Here is a 6,114-nt window from a genome sequence, read left to right on the forward strand (position 1 = left end):
AACTCGGGGAGGATGGAGCCAATGAGATCGGACAGTGTGTAACATGGGGAGAATGGAGCCAGTGAGATCGGACAGTGTGTAATCCGGGGAGGTTGGAGCCAGTGAGGTCGGACATTGTGTGCCCCAGGCAGGATGCAGCCAGTCAAATCGGACAGTGAGTAACCCGGGAAGGATGGAGCCAGTGAGATCGGACAGTGAGTAACCCGGGGAGGATGGAGCCAGTGAGATCGGACAGTGTGTAACCCAGGGAAGTTGGAGCCAGTGATATCGGAGAGTGATTAACGCGGGGCGGATGGAGCCAGTGAGATCAGACCCTGTATAATCCGGGGAGGATGAAGCCCGTGAGATCGGACAGTGTGTAACCCAGAGAGGATGGAGCCAGTGAGATCGGACAGTGAGTAACCCGAGGACGATGGAGCCAGTGAGATCATAAAGTGATTAAACCAGGGAGGTTGGAGCCAGTGTGATCGGGCAGTGAGTAACCCGGGGAGGATGCAGCCAGTGAGATCGGACAGTGAGAAACCCGGGGAGGATGGTGCCAGTGAGATCGGTCAGTTAGTAACCTGAGGATGATGTAGCAAGTGAGACCAGAGAGAGAGTAATCCATGGAGGATGGAGCCAGTGAGATCGGACAGTGTGTAACCCGGGGAGGATGGAGTCAGTGAGTTCGGACAGTGTGTAACCCAGGGAGGATGGAGCCAGTAAGATCAGTCAGTCTGTAACCCGGGGAGGATGCAGCCAGTGAGATCAGGCAGTGTGTTACCCAGGGAGGATGGAGCCAGTGTGATCGGACAGTGAGTAACCCGGGGAGGATGGAGCCACTGAGATCGGACAGTGAGTAACCCTGGTAGGATGGAGCCAATGAGATCGGGGAGTGTGTAACCCGTGGAGGAGGGAGCCCGTGATATCATACAGTGAGTAACCCGCGGAGGATGGAGCCAGTGAGATCGGACAGTGTGTTACCCAGTGAGGATGAAGCCAGTGAGATCAGACAGTCTGTAACCCGGGGAGGATGCAGCCAGTGAGATTGGGCAGCGTGTTACCCAGGGAGGATGGAGCCAGTGAGATCGGACAGTGAGTAAACCGGGCAGGATGGAGCCATTGAGATCAGACAGTGAGTAACCCTGGTAGGATGGAGACAATAAGATAGGACAGTGTGTAACACAGGGAGGAGGGAGCCAGTGATATCGGACAGTGAGTAACACGCGGAGGATGGAACCAGTGAGATCGGACAGTGTGTAACCCGGGGTCGATGGAGACAGTGAGATCGGACAGTGTGTAACTAGGGAGGATGGAGCCAGTGATATTGGAGAGTGAATAAACCGGGGAGGATGGAGCCAGTGAGATCAGACCGTGTATAATCCGTGGAGGCTGGAGCCAGTGAGATCGGACAGTGAGTAACCCAGAGAGGATGGTGCCAGTGAGATCGGACAGTGAGTAACCCGAGGACGATGGAGCCAGTGAGATCAGACAGTGAGTAATCCAGGGAGGATGGAGCCAGTGAGATCGGACATTGTGTAACACAGGGAGGATGGAGCCAGTGAGATCAGACATGGTATGATCCGGGAAGGATGGAGCCAGTGTGATCGGACAGTGAGTAACCCAGGGCGGATTGCGCCAGTGAGATTGGTCAGTGATTAACCCGGGGAGGATGGAGCCAGTGAAATCGGACAATGTGTATCCCGGGGAGGATGGAGCCAATGAGATCGGACAGTGTGTAACATGGGAAGAATGGATCCAGTGAGATCGGACAGTGTGTAACCCGTGGAGGTTGGAGCCAGTGAGGTCGGACGTTGTGTGCCCCAGGCAGGATGCAGCCAGTCAGATTGGACAGTTAGTAACCCGGGGAGGATTAGCCAGTGAGATCGGATAGTGTTTAACCCGGGGAGGATGGAGCAGGTGATATCGAACAATGTGAGACCCGGGGAGGAAGCAGCCAGTGATATCGGAGAGTGATTAACCCGGGGAGGATGGAGCCAGTGAGATCGGACAGGGTATAATCCGGGAAGGATGGATCCAGTGAGATCGGACAGTGAGTCACCCGGGGAGGATGGAGCCAGTGAGATCGGTCAGTGAGTAACCCGGGGAGGATGGAGCCAGTGAAATCGGACAATGTGTAACCCGGGGAGGATGGAGCCAATGAGATCAGACAGTGTTTAACATGGGAAGAATGGAGCCGGTGAGATCGGACTGTGTATAACCCGGGGAGGTTATAGCAGATGAGGTCTGACATTGTGTGCCCCAGGCAGGATGCAGCCATGCAGATCGGACAGTGAGTAACCCGGGCAGGATGGAGCCAGTGGGATCGGACAGTGTGTATCCCGGGGAGGATAGAGCCAGTGTGATCGGACAGTGAGTAACTCGGGTAGGATTGAGCCAGTGAGATCGGACAGTGAGTAAACAGTGGAGGATGGAGCCAGTGAGATCGGACAGTGAGTAACCGGGGAGGATGGAGCCAGTGAGATTGGACAGTGAGCAACCCGGGGAGGATGGATCCAGTGAAAGCAGACAGTAAGGAACCCGGGGAGGATGGAGTCAGTGAAATCGGACAGTGTGTAACCCGGGGAGGATGGAGCCAGGGAGATGGGACAGTGTGTAACCCGCGGAGGATGGAGCAATTGAGATCGGAAAGTGTGGAACCCGGGGAGGATGGAGCCAGTGATATCGGAGAGTGAGTTTCCCGGGGAGGATGGAGCCAGTGAGATCGGACAGTGAGTAAACCAGAGAGGATGGTGCCAGGGAGATCGGACAGTTAGTAATCCGAGGACGATGGAACCAGTGATATCAGACAGTGAGTAATCCAGGGAGGATGGAGCCAGTGAGATCGGACTTTGTGTAACCCATGGAGGATGGAGCGAGTGAGATCGGACAGGGCATAATCCAGGAAGGATGGAGCCAGTGAGATCGGACAGTGAGTAATCCGGGGAGGATGGAGCCAGTGAGATCGGTCAGTGAGTAACCCGGGGAGCATGGAGCCAGTGAGATTGGACAGTGAGTAACCCGGGGAGGATGGAGCCAGTGAGATTGGACAGTGAGTATCCCGGGGAGGATGGAGCCAATGAGATCGGAAAGTTTGTAACTTAGGAAGAATGGAGCCAGTGAGGTCGGACATTGTGTGCCCCAGGTAGGATGCAGCCAGTCAGATCGGACAGTGAGTAACCCGGGGAGGATAGAGCCAGTGTGATCGGACAGTGTGTTACCCGGGTATGATGGAGCCAGTGTGATCGGACAGTGAGAGAGCCGTGGCAGATGGAGCCATTGAGATCGGACAGTGAGTAACCCAGGGAGGATAGAGCCAGTGTGATCGGACAGTGTGTAACACGGGTAGGATGGAGACAGTGAGATCGGACAATGAGAAAACTGGGGAGGATGGAGCCATTGAGATTGGACAGTGAGTAACGCAGGGAGGATGGAGCCAGTGAGATCGGACAGTCAGTAACCTGGGGAGGATGGAGACAATGAGATCGGACAGTGTGTAACATGGGTAGATTGGAGCCAGTGAGATCGGAAAGTGTGTAACCCGGTGAGGTTGGAGCCAGTGAGGTCGGACATTGTGTGCCCCAGGCAGGATGCAGCCAGTGTGATCGGACAGTGTGTAAGCCGTGTAGGATGTAGCCAGTGAGATTGGACAGTGAGAAAACCGGGGAGGATGGAGCCATTGAGATCGGACAGTGAGTAACCTGTGGAGGATGGAGCCAGTGAAATCGGACAATGTGTAACCCGGAGAAGATGGAGTCAGTGAAATAGGACAGTGTGTAACCCCGGGAGGATGGAGCCAGGGAGATTCGACAGTGTGTAACCCAGGGAGGATGGAGCCAGTGAGATCGGCCAGTGTGCAACCCGGGGAGGATGGAGCCAGTACGATTGGACAGTGTGTAACCCGGGGAAGATGCAGCCAGTGAGATCGGACAGTGTATAACCCGGGGAGGATAGAACCAGTGAGATCGGACATTGTGTAACCTGGGTATTATGGAGCCAGTGAGATCGGACAGTGTGTAACCCGGGGAAGATGCAGACAGTGAGATCGGACAGTGTATAACCCGGGGAGGATAGAGCCAGTGAGATCGGACTTTGTGTAACCTGAGTATCATGGAGCCATTGAGATCGGACAGTGAGTAACCGGGGAGGATGGAGCCAGAGGGATCGGACAGTGAGGAAACCGGGGAGGATGGAGCCAGTGAAATCGGACAGTGATTAACCTGGGGAGAATGGAGTCAGTGAAATCGGACAGTGTGTAACCCGGGGAGGATGGAGCCAGTGTGTTCGGACACTGTGTAACCCGGGGAGGATGGATCCAGTGAGATCGGACAGTCTGTAACACGGGGAGGAAGCAGCCAGTGAGATCGGGCAGCGTGTTACCCAGGGAGGATGGAGCCAGTGAGATCGGACAGTGAGTAACCCGGGCAGGATGGAGCCATTGAGATCGGACAGTGAGTAACCCTGGTAGGATGGAGCCAATGAGATCGGACAGTGTGTAACACAGGGAGGAGGGAGCCAGTGATATCGGACAGTGTGTAACATGGGAAGAATGGATCCAGTGAGATCGGACAATGTGTAACCCGTGGAGGTTGGAGCCATTGAGGTCGGACGTTGTGTGCCCCAGGCAGGATGCAGCCAATCAGATTGGACAGTTAGTAACCCGGGGAGGATTAGCCAGTGAGATCGGACAATGTGTAACACGGGGTGGATGGAGCCAGTGATCTCGGACATTGTCTAACCTGGGGAGGATGGAGCCAGTTGGATCGGACAGGGTATAAACCGGGAAGGATGGATCCAGTGAGATCGGACAGTGAGTAACCCGGGGAGGATGGAGCCAGTGAGATCGGTCAGTGAGTAACCTGGGGAGGATGGAGCCAGTGGGATCGGACAGTGTGTATCACGGGGAGGATAGAGCCAGTGTGATCGGACAGTGAGTAACTCGGGTAGGATTGAGCCAGCGAGATTGGACAGTGAGTAAACCGTGGAGGATGGAGCCAGTGAGATCGGACAGTGAGTAACCGGGGAGGATGGAACCAGTGAGATCGGACAGTGAGCAACCCGGGGAGGATGGATCCAGTGAAATCAGACAGTAAGGAACCCGGGGAGGCTGGAGTCAGTGATTTCGGACAGTGTGTAACCCGGGGAGGATGGAGCCAGTGAGATCGGACAGTGAGTAAACCGGGCAGGATGGAGCCATTGAGATCAGACAGTGAGTAACCCTGGTAGGATGGAGACAATAAGATAGGACAGTGTGTAACACAGGGAGGAGGGAGCCAGTGATATCGGACAGTGAGTAACACGCGGAGGATGGAGCCAGTGAGATCGGACAGTGTGTAACCCGGGGTCGATGGAGACAGTGAGATCGGACAGTGTGTAACTAGGGAGGATGGAGCCAGTGATATTGGAGAGTGAATAAACCGGGGAGGATGGAGCCAGTGAGATCAGACCGTGTATAATCCGTGGAGGATGGAGCCAGTGAGATCGGACAGTGAGTAACCCAGAGAGGATGGTGCCAGTGAGATCGGACAGTGAGTAACCCGAGGACGATGGAGCCAGTGAGATCAGACAGTGAGTAATCCAGGGAGGATGGAGCCAGTGAGATCGGACATTGTGTAACACAGGGAGGATGGAGCCAGTGAGATCGGACATGGTATGATCCGGGAAGGATGGAGCCAGTGAGATCGGACAGTGAGTAACCCAGGGCGGATTGCGCCAGTGAGATTGGTGGGTGATTAACCCGGGGAGGATGGAGCCAGTGAAATCGGACAATGTGTATCCCTGGGAGGATGGAGCCAATGAGATCGGACAGTGTGTAACATGGGAAGAATGGATCCAGTGAGATCGGACAGTGTGTAACCCGTGGAGGTTGGAGCCAGTGAGGTCGGACGTTGTGTGCCCCAGGCAGGATGCAGCCAGTCAGATTGGACAGTTAGTAACCCGGGGAGGATTAGCCAGTGAGATCGGATAGTGTCTAACCCGGGGAGGATGGAGCAGGTGATATCGAACAGTGTGAGACCCGGGGAGGATGCAGTCAGTGAGATCGGACAATGTGTAACACGGGGTGGATTGAGCCAGTGATCTCGGACATTGTCTAACCTGGGGAGGATGGAGCCAGTGAGATCGGACAGTGTGTAA

Source organism: Cetorhinus maximus, unplaced genomic scaffold, assembly GCF_964194155.1.
Source record: "Cetorhinus maximus unplaced genomic scaffold, sCetMax3.hap1.1 HAP1_SCAFFOLD_279, whole genome shotgun sequence".
In the NCBI taxonomy this organism is placed as follows: domain Eukaryota; kingdom Metazoa; phylum Chordata; class Chondrichthyes; order Lamniformes; family Cetorhinidae; genus Cetorhinus; species Cetorhinus maximus.